Genomic DNA, 14,759 nt, shown 5'->3' with positions numbered 1-14,759 from the left:
GGCCAAGCCAGCTCAGCTCTGTCCTCAAGGAATCTGGAGAGTATCTGCCACATGGTAAGAGTTCAACCAATGAGACTGAAAGGATTGTGCTCAATTTTTCATTAGTACAAAATTTTGTATTTCAACTATCCAAACAGTTCTAGGAGTTTCCTCTGATCCTTAGTTCATAATGATACAGAAAAGGGAAGCAAGGAGCAGAGATGGGTGAAGTGGTTCTCACTGAGGATTTGGGTAGGAACATGGAGGCCTGTTAGATAAACGACCCTCCAACCTCACTTCCTAAACATTTTTGCTCTGTGCTAGAGCTGCAGGGACTATAAAGATAGAAGTCCTTATGGTAGAAGTTAGGCAAAATTAACATCAAGACTTGAAAAGGTGAAACACCCTTGGATTTACAAAAATGTCTTCCACAATGGCCATGAAATGCTTTTCAGAGAAAAAAATCACTTATTTACACTGTTGGTGGGAATGTAAATTGGTGCAGGCACTATGGAAAACAGTATGGAGGTTCCTCAAAAAACTAAAAATAAGGTTGCTATATGATCAAGCAATCCCACTGCAGGGCATATATCCAGAGAAAAATGTACACACACACACACACACACACACAAATATTACTCGGTCATCAAAAAGAATGAAATGATGCCATTTGCAGCAATACAAATGGACCTAGAGATTATCATATTAAATGAAGTCAGAAAGAGAAAGAAAAATACTATATGGTATCACTTATATGTGGAATAAAAAAATACAAGACAAATCAACATAACTACAAAACAAAAATAGACTCATATATAGAGAACGGACTTGTGGTTGCCAAGAGGGAGGGGAGAGGAATGGAAGTTTGGTGTTAGCAGAAGCAAACTACTATACACAATAGGATGGATAAACAACAAGGTCCTGTTGTATAGCACAGGGAACTATAGTCAATATTCTATCACAAACCATAATGGAAGAGTATATATATATGTACACACACACATAAAAAACATCACTTTTCTGTACAGAAGAAATTAATACAACACTATAAATCAACTATACTTAAAAAATTTTTTAAAACAGAGTGTCCAAAGAAAAAATATCCTAGCCTCCAACCCCATCAACATCTAATTCTCCAAACATTCAAAATACAAAAGACAAATGACTAAGGAAACATTCTGAGGTCCTTGAATGGGTAAAGAAATGCTAACGAATTTGTCCCCAAAGCATTAGTAGTGCTGTTCCGTTTCCACCAGCTCGGAGCCTTAAGTCTACATACCACACCATAAAGCAATAAAACCTGGGGCAGACACTGATCTCTGTGAATACCTATTTTTTAAGGTACAAAATGAACAGATGACAGTTAAGGCTCCTTCTGGATCTCAAATTCTATCATACCTCTTTTCCTTCACACCCCAAACATAAACTAAGACGCTGCAGTCTTTTCACACAAACTCACACATCAACAGACCCATTTGGTCTGTGCACTGGGAGAAGAAGCTTACCTACATTACTTTCTCCCTATTTCCAGAGTGGCCTACATATGAGCCAGCATCATATATGAACAGTTCTCAAGTGAAGGAGAAAAGGATTTATTCAACTTGTTGAAATGAAATTAAAATATGTATACTGTACAAAGAAACATTCGCTGAATTGTGCCTTCATTCATATTCAAGACTAGAAAAGTTTCTTACTTGGCTTTCACGTGCACTTTTATGTACTGGTTAGTCCACATATAACATCTGCAAGCTATCCTTACAGGTGCGTATTTCTACTTGATCTTTTTATTTTATTTGGTGACCACTTTTTACAGCATGGAAAAAAGATGGGAACACTGGGGGAAAGTCACAGGCAAACTTATCCATAGGCAATGATACATGATTGATCAGAGGAGAGTTTTGTTCTTGTTTATTTAACATAATCCTTAGTTCGAACTGACTGGGCTAAAAGATGATTGTGTAAAAGGCAGAACAGAGGTCTGTGAGTAGCAGCAACATGATAAAAGCATGGTATAATGCACATTGAGAGCTTATCTCTTTCCATTGAAATGTTCCCTTTCAAAACACAGAAATAACATTGTGCTGCTAACAAATATAGCTGTCTTCTAAAACAGTTATTTCCCCCTAAATAACCAGCATTTTACAGTACAGGTGCTTTCCAAATAATATGGGGAGAGAGAAGAGTTTTCCAAGAAACCTTCAAATGAGCTCAAAAGTCCACAGTGAAAGACACATCGCAGGGGATGAAGACATGAGATAATATCCATCTGTCAGGTGAGCCGGAACAGCCTCCCTCAGTAAAGGAACTCGAACACGTTTCAGAGGAGGGAAAGCTGCCTGACAGGTGGAGAGAAGAAAAGGAAATGCCAGGCAAGAAGAAAGATGTGCGTAGGAGCTACCACTGTACTTTCTCAAGCAGCAGAGACACAGCGTGACGTGATGTGTGGCAGAGATTATCTTAGTCATTAAGACAAACTGAAGGGGAGAATGTACGTCACTTCACACTCCGAGGCTCGGTTTCCTCGTATGTTTCAGGGGAAGGGTGGACCACGTGATTTGGATAGCTCACTTCCTCGGAGGTCACCGAACACCCTATGACCCTTCAAGGTGCGTGGCTTAGCAGCCCATTTGATAGATGAACAGAAAGAGGCTCAGCATCCTGAAGGGACCTCTGGTTACGGGGCTTTTTTAGACATTAAAAAGAATATGCATGATAACTACTGAGGAGAAAGAGGGGGTGTGATGCTATGACAGGCTTCCCAGGTGGCTCAGTGGTAAAGAATCGGCCTGCCAGTGTAGGAGCTCTGATTTCAATCCCTGAGTCAGGAAGATCCCCTGGAGTAGGAAAGAAATGAAAACCTGCTCCAGTATTCTTGCCTGGGAAATCCCATGAGCCTGGCAGGCTATATAGCCCATGGGGTCGCAAAGAGTCAGACACGACTTAGCGACTAAACAACAACGATAATATTAAAACTGACTTTAAAAAATCTGAGCTCCTGAACATAACCACCTGATACAAGAATGGCTATATTCTTTTCTTGAGAGCAAAGGAATAAAGGAACTGTATCTATCTTCCCTGTCATTCCAGACAGAGGAAAGGAAAGCGCATAGAACATTCTTTACTTTGAAGAGTGTCCTCTAAGAAGTCCTTCAAGGGAAACCACAGGACAAAGAATGGTATGTCTTCCTGTGGGAGCAATGACTATCATTTAATTATGCATTCCTGCAGAGTCCATAACGAGGTAGGTGTTACCGTGAACATTCAACACATTCCTTAGCAGTTGAACAGGGGTGAGCAGTAAACGGAAGGAGCCATCCATCCTCAGAAGCACTGAAGACAGCCCTCAATGCAGATTCTAAAACGAGCTGTTAGTTCTATACAAAAGCTCAACAGCTATTATGACAATCTACCTGTCATTATTTAACTGCGGAATTCCATACATATAAATTCCCATCTGGCAGCAAGAGAGTCCAATAAATAAAACTAGCCTTAAAACTTCATAACCAAATTTAGAAGTTAATGAGGTCTACTTATTTCTAAGTCAGCTCGTCAAATTTAGCCCCTGCCCCATCCCATTTCTCTAGATAAAGATGTGAAATTAAAGAACACATATTTAGATTAAACCCGCTCTACTGATGGGAGACACTCTAGTAGGAAAACAATTTGGGAGTATCTATTACAATACCCCATGACCTGACAACTGCCTAGAGAAACATATGCCCACGTATGCAGTGCCAAGGACAAGGATATTCTTTGCAGCCTTATTTGTAATCAGAAACTACTAGAAACACTCTAGATCAGCAGTAGGAAAATAAGCAGAAAAATTATGGTATATTCCCATGATTAGTCTACATAAGCAGCAGTTTAAAATGATGAACTAGATTTATTTCAACCAGCACAGACAGATCCCCGAAACATGTTAATGTGAAGTTTTAAAACACAAAATACATTTATATTATAAATACCAAATCAACCAAGTGTTTGCCTCTGGGAAACCAACAAGAGGAGGCAGGGAGTAAATCTTATAAACTCATTTATTACTTTTATTAAAAAGTTAATTTTAAAAAACACCTTGCAAGGATGTTATTGGGTTACCAAATAGCAGGATTACAGATAAGGCACAATATCTCTGTGTTGCAGTTATCTCTGCAAACACTGCTAAATTAAAATCTAATCAAGTATAAAAGAAGACAAATTACCAGGAGCAACCAAAACATCATAAATGAAGCTGGGGTTTTAAAAATAAATAAATAAATGAAGCTGGGGTTTTATCTGATGAAGAAGAGAAGACTGTCAACTTAATGGCCACATGAAGCTTCAACTGGTATAACACGTTATTACTGGTGGGAGCCTGTATACACATTCTTTTTCCAGCCTAAAAACTTTTAACAGTAACTGAAAAAGGACCTAATATAGAAATGACAAAATTACGTTAACATCACTAAAAGAAAAGAGTCATGCTCCCTTTTAATCACTAAGAATCCTTTCCCACCAGTGACGAACATTAACCTGAGAATGCAAACCTAACTTTTAATAAAGATCAGCTTACACTAACAATAACAAAGAGGGTCCCCCGTCTAGTAGGGACTCTCCAAAAAATTAGGGCTTTGCATGGGCACCGTTTACTTCCTTTATTTGCGACCCTGTCAGCAAACCATCAGCCAGGCTCTCATTTATACAACCATGCATTTCCATTCCTCAGGGAAAATAAAATGGCTCTAAATTTAGGGAACCACCTCGCCACTGTTATATCTATCTGTAACTGTTGCTAAAGCGAGAAAGGATGGAGGCAGGAAGGAAGGGAAGAGGGGAAGGAAAAAGAGAAATAACCAATTTGTTGTAAAACTACATATAATCAAAGTAAGATTTACTTTAAATACAATCAAGTGCATCTTTCTCATTTTTAGTTATTTTAATGGCATAAGATTTAACAGAAAAGAAAAAATAATGATAGAATAAAAAGTAACAAAATGTCCTACTTATATTATTGTTAAAAACAGCATGCAAAACATGATCCAACTTTGCTTTTAAAACATACAGTCACACAGGACAAAAATGAAAGAAAATTCTTAAAATGCTAGCAATCCTAAAAAGCAAATGACCCAGTTTCTTCTACAATAAATTACACGAACAAGAAGGAGAGAAGGGAAAATGTTACAGATTAAGAAAGTCTTTAAAGTGACAGATGCTCAAATGAGTTCATCAGGCTTGGATCCTGATTCCAACAAACTGTAAAATGACAATTTTGAGACAAAGGAGGAAGGTGAACATGGACTCCAGGACAAACTAGAAGTAAATAATATTAAATCATAATCATTCATTCATTAAGGGAAATGATATAGTGACTCATTTTAAAGTCATTTTCTGTTAAAAAATACTTAGTGATATATTTATAGGTTGAATGGTATATTATTCAGCCTGTGCTTTAAAACACACATACACAAAAAAAGTTTTTAAATCATAAAAACAGGAAGAAGATAAATGGAACAAGAAAGGTAAGATCCCTGTACTTGTTGAAGCTAGATTGATGGGTACATGGGGGCTTGTTGTGCTGTCCTATTTTTGTAAATGTTTGAAAAATCTCACAAATAAAAAGTGAAAATGCTTGCAGGTATAGCTGTCTCTGGGTGGAAGCAGCTGGGTGAGCTGGTGGGAACTGGGTGATTTTTACTTTGACATCTGGACCTTTTACGAACATCCATATTTTATACAGTAAATATGAACTGCTTTGATTATTTGAAAAAACAAATGTTACTCTTTTGGTAGATGTATTGACGGATGGTAGATGGATGGATGGATGGATGGATGGATGGATGGATGGATGGGAAGGTCTCGCAGTGCCCAGTTCTAATGATGCCACCTCTGTGGATTTAATTCTCCCTCTACTGACACCTAAATGCATTTTACGTACACTTTCATCAAAGGCCTAATTACATTTGATTATTTAGTATGACAATTTTTAATTATATCTTATCTCCCCCTCCAGAAAAACAAGAAGCATTTCTTTTCCTGTGTATTTTTTTCCTGGTCAACACTAAGCAAAAAGCTCTCTCTATATATTAGGCATTAAATAGGTATACACTTAATTAACTTTGCCACTAATAAATTCAGAGAGAAAGCAAGTGGCAACAGCAGTAGAATAAATATCCTACTGCTTGTAACCAGGAAAGCTTTAAGGTCAGAACAAGCCCAGAGGTCCCTATACCCATCAAATGTTACCTGTTCCATTTCTCAAACCATTTATTTTCCAATTGACTGGGGAGAAAAACATCAGTCGGTAGCAGAAAGCAGTCAGTCACAGAATTGAGTTAGATTTTTTTTTTAATGACTCCATGAAAAAAAAATCAAAGTCTGTTAGTTTTTGAGCAACCATTCATTATGTACCTGCTGAAGACTCCTCCAGAGCACTGATCAGTCCATTTTCATTAAGGAAACCATTACAGGAAGAACACAGAGCTAGCCATGTGCAGAGACAAACAACAGTTTGAGAAACATCCCCTGCTCTGAAAACGCTGATGCTATTTGGAAGGACTGTACACCCAAACCTCTCACAGACTCACTAGAAACTCTAGCATGTTCTGTGCAGTTCACATCTGCAAAGAACATGGTAGTTCTTCAAGCCATCAATGCTTAAAAGCCATTTTCAAAAATATATAATAAAGTCCTCCTCCCAGGAGGAGTACCAAACGCCCAAAGCACAGCATTACTGGATATTGCTACACGTAAGACTTCACCTGCGATACGATCTGAATTTGGCTTTTATGGGATTTTGACAAAAGCCACTCAAACACTGGTAAGACAATTACAATTTCCTTTTATAGCTAAAAGATTCTTCAGTTCAGTCACTCAGTCATGTCCGACTCTTTGCAACCCCATGGACTGCAGCACGCCAGGCTTCCCTGACAAACATTAAAACAAAGCCCAGGTTTTAAATTAAGACTCCACCACCTAAGAGTTTCCAAAGCCCTTTGAGAAACATCAGTGTATCATGAAGAAATGGCAGGTTCAAGCTCTCCCCAAGTTTCACCTCCCATTCCATCCTGTGATCTGCTCCAGGAAGCCAGGTGTTCAAGAATGCTCTCACCTACCCAGGTTTTCAAGGCTGGAAGGGGAGGCGGGGACGGAGCAGAGCTCTGCCTATTTCCCACCTTGATCTCCACTCACATTCATACACAGTTCATGTTCTTGCTTCTCTATTCTCTGATTCCTTGCGTAAGAAGCTCAAATCTACTTTATTAGCAAATTTTAATTTATTAGACAGTCAAGAAAGTGGGTAACATGGTATCATCGTAAAGAATCGAATCCATACAAATCCAGGGCCTCCAGAATGTGAGCAGGTACTAAGAAATAAGACACACCTCCAAAGACAACTTAATTCCTGTTCCCATGTGTTCTATTCATCCTAGAATGAATTCAGAAGAGGCAATGCTCTATTAGATGTGGAACTGTATTCTCAGGTTCTAAAGAAGATAAAGGTCAATAATTCAGTGGAAAAAAAAGAAGAATTCAGCGAAAACTTTTTCTTACTGAAAGGAAAAAGGTGATGCTAGGATTAGCAAATGTGAAGGGGTCACACAACAGTTCTACAGGCTGTTTAAATGTTTTCTTTTTTAAGAACAAAGAAGAAGCCTTTAAATAACAAATTAGCATAATGAAATAATGTTGACGTGATCCCCAGGCATACAAAATTCAAGTCAAATTAGTCACGGCCAAAGATGAAAGGAAAACTCTGTGCTCATTCCTACGCTACTCTAAATTTTCATTACCTTCACATTACATCATAGTCAGCTTTTAGCTAATGGGCTTCCCTGGTGGCTCAGCTGGTAAAAGAATCCGCCTGCAATGCAGGAGACCTGGGTTCGATCCCTGGGTTGGGAAGATCCCCTGGAGAAGGGAAAGGCTTCCCACTCCAGTATTCTGGTCTGGAGAATTTCATAGGCTATATAGTCCATAGGGTTGCAGAGTTGGACACAACTAAGCGACTTGCACTTTTAGGTAATAAAATTTCAGCTAGTATTTATCTGAAAAAATCTAAAAAATGATACAAATGACTTATTTACAAAACAGAAGCAAACTCACTGACTTAGAAAACAAACTTATGGCCACTGAAAGGGAGCGGGATGGGGGACAGGTCACAGAGCTTGGGGTTGAGGGCATGGAAACCCACTCCAGTATCCCTGCCTAGAGAATCTCATGGACAGATGAGCCTGGTGGGCTACAGTCCATGAGGTTGCAAAGAGCTGGACATGACCAAAGTGATAAGCATGCATGCACATACTCCAAAATAAAGTAACAATTCAGAAAAAGATAAAGATTTAAAAAATAAAACTTAAGCTAGTATATATTTGAAAACACTGATTCCCTTTTGTATCCTCAATCCCACTGTGAAACTCCAATTCAGGATGAGCCTCAGAATCTAACAAGTCTCCTCAAGGTAAATATTTGAGCTCTTCTTTGCATTAATATATTCAAACTCCTGTTATTAGTTAATCTACTGTCTGTCACTGGGCTATGTTTCAAGAGGAAACGGTACTGGATATGAAGAGCAGTTCTCTCATGTTCTAAGGTAGACATAATTTGTTGAAATAATGAGAAAAGAGGGTGCATCAGTGGATAAGACGGGGATCTACAGGATGGACAGCCAGGGAGAAAATGTTTTCCAAGCTTCCATTTTTTAACTCATTTGTGAGTCTGCTATCGACAGTACCATCCTGATGACCAAAGTAAGGCATTTTGATTATTAGGTTTCTTGCTACCACTCCACATAACACTAAGCAAAGTCCAGGAGAAAACACTTTTTTTTCTTTCCTTTTTACACTGACTAAATGGTTGGCACTTCCCATAAAACAACAAATCGATGTCTTTAGTTTTGTGTATTATATCCACAAGCTATTAGTCTAAGTAAATGTGACAAGTGTTATTCTTTTTTATTTTGAAGATAAAAAAAAGTGGAGAGCTTTATAAAATTTTCTCAGGGGCTTCCCTGGTGGCTCAGTGGTCAAGAATCCGCCTGCCAATGCAGGAGACACAAGTCTGATCTCTGATATGGGAGGATCCCACAGGCCACGGAGCAACTGGGCCTGTGTGCCGCAACTATCGAGCGTGTGCTCTAGAGCCCAGGACCACCGGGAACCACTGAGCCCCACGTGCTGCAACTACTGAAGCCCAGGCACCCTAGAGCCTCTGCTCCACAACATAAGAAGCCACTGCAATGAGAGAGTAGCCCCTGCTCACTGCGAGAGAAAAGCCCATGCAACAATGAAGACCCAACACAGTCAAAAATAAATAAATACAATCATTTTTTTAAAAACTTCCTTAGCTACTCTCTCATGAAAAGCAGAAACCTAGCATCCAATAACCACACTGCAACAAAGGAAAAAAAATGTAAGCAATATCTCACTCACCTATGAGTAAATAACTGTCCATACAAGAATAGGAAAATCCAAAGAAAAATATACTTGAGAAAACTATTCGAATGTTTTAAATGTTTTTAGTGTGAAGCACATAATTTAGTCAGAGATCACTTTCGATTAACATGACTGTTTCTCATTGGGCATTTAGAAAGAACACAGCCTTTTTTTTTTTTTAAATTTAAGGAAAGGAAAAAAGTATGCTTTCTCAGTTCTATTCTAGAACAAACACTACTCAAAACATAAATAGAAAGTATAAAAATGACGCACTTAATAAGATATTCATGGTGGTGGTTTAGTCGCCAAGTCGTGTCCGACTCTTGCGACCCCATAGACTGCAGCCTGCCAGGCTCCTCTGTCCATGGGATTCTCCAGGCAAGAATACTGGAGTGGGTTGCCATTTTCGTTCTCCAAGATACACACAGGACCACATATAACATACAAGGTATTGTGAGTTTGGGTTTTCTTGACTATTTTTTGTCTTTTTGGATTTTTATCTTGCAGGAAGGGAATGGTTTCGGACATTCCTTGACTAGAAGTTAAGAAAGGAATACGGATTTAGAAAGGCACAGTCAGGCCACCAGCAGGCCTGGAGAACTGTTCCATTATGGCTCCCTCCCCTCCGCTGCCTGAGTAGCTCCAGCGTGTATGAGTGCATAAGCGAAGACTCTCCCACCTCACTTAACAGATGTCCTATACCAGCACCATCAGATATGACCACCATTAAAAATTCAACTGAAAAAAAAAAGACAGGGTATGGCTGGCTCCACCATAAAAGCTACACAAGTTTCGCCTCATAGTAACTCTCAAACTTAACACTTTCACTAACTGTCATATTCAAGTGTACCAACCAGGAATTGATCCTTATTTAAGAGTGTTTAAAATACTTTAAGACATACAGGGAGTGCCCTGAAGGTGCACATTTCAATAGTATACAGGTACTGAGGAGGGGAAAAAAAGTAAATCTTGAAAAACAACTTCCAAGATTGAGGCGAGAACCAGAGGGCCCTCAACAACATGCACTGATTTTTTTTTGTCCTTTGCAAAGTACATGAGCTACAGCTCCCTACGTGGAGCAACCCTGCAGGCTATTTGCTTCACCATTCAGCAGTTTTTGATGGTTCCAAAGAGCTACATTCTCAAAAGTAGTTTTTCAGTTGTGTTACTGATTAAAAAAAAAAAAAAAAAAAAAAAAAAGCTCGAGCTCTTCAAACAGTTAAAAATCAGAGATCTAAAAATCTTTCTTGGATTCCCACCTCTTAAAGAATGATTCTGGGAATGGTCAAATCAATGCTAACAGGAAAGTGTCCTAATGTACTTGAAAAACATTTTCAGAGATAATCATTTTCCACTTTCTCTTATTGAAATTCGAGGAAGGTCAGAAATAGCAAGCCACTTTGAAATCAGTGCTCCAATTACCCAGCGGGCATCTGAAAAGAAGCCCTCAGCTTTGCACAAAGGTTTGCAGAGGTGAGATGCTCAGATAACCCTGACCGTCCTTCATAGAATGCAGTACTCCAGAAGAGCCGGCTCCTTAGGCAATCTGCTATGACAAAGCAGCAGATAAAAAAAAAATTCCAAACTCTTTGTTTCAGCATCTGGCTAAGAGGAAGGTTAAGTACAAAGTAACAAAACCAAAGCAACCTACCTAACATCAAATCACTTGTTTTATCTGAATTTAGGAGCTTAGCATATTACAGCATTTCAGCCTATAGAAAAGTCTCTTTCTATCAAATTAAACTGTTATTTTGTTCAATGAGAATGTCCCTTAACAAATGAATAAAGCGTTAGAGAAATATCCACTAAATGTTGGGATAAGCCCAGGACAGAACTGGGTCTCTACCCAGCAGTAAGCAAATGCAATCACTCTGAATCAATAGCAAATGTCAATCCAAAAGATCATCCAGCCGTCTCTCAATCTTTCAGGAGCTTGCTGTTCCAAATTATACACTAATGCATCAGGATTAACACGATTCTTATTTAGAACACAGGTTAGGGTTCAACCTCCCATCAAATTTTAAGAAACACAGATGTTCTGAAATGCTGGTGGAATGAAAATAGTCATGTAACAAAAATACTACCAAGTTGCCAGAAAGATAATTTACTCGATAATGACGAAAATGTTGAATTCAGAAATCAATGACTAAAAACTGCACAAGAGTCGCCTGTCTTCCCTGTTTCTGCCTCTCAGCTACAGAACAACAACGGAGGAAAAACCAGTGGGGAAAGATACAGAATCAACATTTACCAAATCAAAATTTTGCTGTAAGTGGCAGGTTTTCTAACAATAAACTCTGAGTTCAATGATCCTTTGTAACTAATCTACCAACTCACCTGATTCCACTTCAAAGTCGTGGTAAATCTTCCTTCCAAGTCCAACTTGAGGTATTCTCACAAACCTAGAGTAAAATAATTATGAACGTTAGTGTGATCATATTATTCTCAAGTTTTGAAAATAGAAATAAAGGGGGAAGTCATAGGTACCAATCAAGTCATAACTGTGAAATCCTATACTGATCCTCTTTACTTTGTAATCTCTTTATGTGTAGTCAACAGACATCTAAATTTAAGTCAACCAATAGCCACTTCTATTTACACAACATTCTTTTTCTTTGAACTTTTTATATTGTATAATGTAAAATTTAAATTTATATACCACAAAAGTGGGGTATAATCGATTAACAACGTGATAGTTTCAGGAGAACAGTGAAGGGACTCAGCCATACATACACACGTACCCATTCTCCCCTCCCGTCCACGCTGCCACATGAGCAGAGTTCCATGTGCTATACAATAGATCCTTGTTGGTTATCCATTTTAAATACAGCAGTTGGTACATGACCATCCCGAACTCCCTAACCGTCCCATCCTCCACCCTCCACCCCAGCAACCATAAATTCATTTTCTAAGTCTGAGAGTCTCTTTCTGTTTTCTTTCTGTATTGTAAGTAAGTTCCTTTGTGTCATTTTACGTAACAAATTCTTAAACCTGACTGTTCAACCTCTACGTACATTGCCAATCCAGGAATAATCTGACCAGGGAGTCTGGGGAGAACCCCAGGAAACTGTATGAGTAAGAAGTGCCCCCACAAGGTGGTTTTGATGTAGCTGGTGACAGACGTGCCTGTGGGAACCACTGTTCCAAACCAGTGGTTCTCTACAGGGGGCAGTTCTATACCCTGAGGGACATCCTGCAATGTCTGAAAGTATTTTTGGTTGTCACAACAGAGGAAGGGGATATACATGACTGGATTTAATCGGTAGAAGCCAGGGATGCTGCTAAACAATCTACAAGGTTCAGGACAGTACACTTAATCAGCCCAAAATGCCAACAGTGATGAGATAGAGAAACCTGTTCCAAAGCAACCAAACACTCTGATGATTTAGAAATCCCACAATCCTCTCACTGGTCATTTCATATAAGTTATATATAAACTCCACTAGAATCATAAGACATTTCCAGGCATCAGACGTACATTGTTGTTGCTCAGTCGTGTCTGACTCAATGCAGCCCCATGGACTGTAGCTCATGCCTGCATTCTTTCCCAGCATCAGGATCTTTTCTAATGATTAAGCTCTTCCCATCAGGTGGCCAAAATATTGGCATTTCAGTTTCATCATCAGTCCTTCCAATGAATATTCAGGGTTGATTTCCTTCAGGATGGACTGGTTGGATATCTTTGTAGTCCAACAGATTCTCAACAGTCTTCTCCAACACCACAGTTCAAAAGCATCAAAACTTCAGTGCTTAACCTTCTTTATGGTCCAACTCTCACATTTATACATGACTACTGGAAAAACCATAGCTTTGACTAGATGAACCTTTGTCGGCAAAGTAATGTCTGTGCTTTTTCATATGCTGTGTAGGTTGGTCATAGCTTTTCTTCCAAGGAGTACGCATCTTTTAATTTCATGGCTGTAGTCACCATCTGCAGTGATTTTGGAGCCCAAGAAAATAAAGTCTGTCACTGTTTCCATTATTTGCCCATCTATTTGCCATGAAGTGATGGGACCAGATGCCATGATCTTCATTTTTTTAACGTTGAGTTTCAAGACAGCTTTTTCACTCTCCTCTTTCACTTTCATCAAGAAGCTCTTTAGTGCCTCTTTTCTTTCTGCCATAAGGGTGGTGTCATCTGCATATCTGAGGTTATTGATATTTCTCCCTGCAATCTTGATTCTAGCTTGTGATTCATCCAGCCCAGCATTTCGCATGATGTACTCTGCAACAGAAGCTAAATAAGCACAGTGACAATACACAGCCTTGACATTCTCCTTTCCCAATCTGGAACCAGTCTGTTGTTCCATGTCCGGTTCTAATTGTTGGTTCCTGACCTTCATACAGGTTTGTCAGGAGGCAGGTATGGTGGTCTAGTATTCTCATCTCTTGAAGAATTTTCCACAGTTTGTTGTGATCCACACAAAGGCTTTAGGGTAGTCAATGAAGCAGAAGTTGATGTTTTTCTGGAATTCTCTTGCTTTTTCTATGATCCAATGGATGTTAGGAATTTGATCTCTGGTTCTTCTGCCCTTTCCAAATCCAGGTTGAACATCTGGGAATTCTCAGTTCACAAACTGTTAAAGCCTAGCTTGAAGAATTTTGAGCATTACTTTCCAAGCATATGAGGTGAGTACAATTGTGCAGTAGTTTGAACATTCTTTGGCATTGCCTTTCTTTGGGATTGGAATGAAAACTGACCTTTTCCAGTCCTGTGGCCACTGCTGAGTTTTCCAAATATGCTGGCACATTGAATGCAGCACTTTAAGATGCCCAACATTAAAACCCACAGTGAAAAAAGCAAAAAGTGTTAATCACTCAGTTGTGTTTGACTCTTTGCAACCCCATGGATTGTAGCCCACAAGGCTCCTCTGTCCATGGGATTCTCCAGGCAGGAATACCAGGGTGGGTAGCCATTCCCTTCTCCAGGTGATCTTCCTGACCCAAGAATCGAACCCATATCTCTTGCATTACACGCAGATTCTTTATAGTCTGAGCCACCAGGGAAGCCCCAGTACATGTACCTATTTCTAAAAATATTAAAATAAGTCAGACTATACATGTCCAAAAGAGCTTCTAAGAAATCTGTTTTTTAATGTTTGGGGAAGTGAACACTATTTCAAATTGGGTTAATTTCCAAACTCTGTTCCTAAACATATAAAGTGGAAGACTAGAAGAGTAAGAAGAATCAAAACTTAATTTCACTCACAGATATTTCCAATTCCTGTTGAAGACAAGGTGGTAAGTTCCTCTTCCCAATCTGTCACCTTGGACTCCCATCACTCATTCAGCCAAATATAAAGGGACTTCAAAACTTACATTAACTGCATTCAAAACAACAGTCGCTGAGTGCCTACCGTGTTCCGGCACTAT

At 39.1% G+C, this 14,759-nt stretch overlaps 1 protein-coding gene across 7 annotated transcripts in view; it reads right to left on the bottom strand.

The window, feature by feature from the left end:
• The window catches only part of SIPA1L1 (signal induced proliferation associated 1 like 1), a 369,406-nt gene that overhangs the window by 277,175 nt on the left and 77,472 nt on the right, over window positions 1-14,759 (bottom strand). For all 7 annotated transcript variants that reach the window (XM_043472442.1, XM_043472434.1, XM_043472441.1 and 4 more), the window contains one exon: window positions 11,724-11,788. The gene's annotated coding sequence lies outside the window, so the exon portion shown is untranslated. The remainder of the gene's footprint in view (window positions 1-11,723; window positions 11,789-14,759) is intronic.

This window comes from Cervus canadensis, chromosome 6, assembly GCF_019320065.1.
Source record: "Cervus canadensis isolate Bull #8, Minnesota chromosome 6, ASM1932006v1, whole genome shotgun sequence".
Classification (NCBI taxonomy): Eukaryota; Metazoa; Chordata; class Mammalia; order Artiodactyla; family Cervidae; genus Cervus; species Cervus canadensis.
Note: the sequence above shows the minus strand (reverse complement) of the source record. Positions and strands in the feature narration are given on the sequence as shown.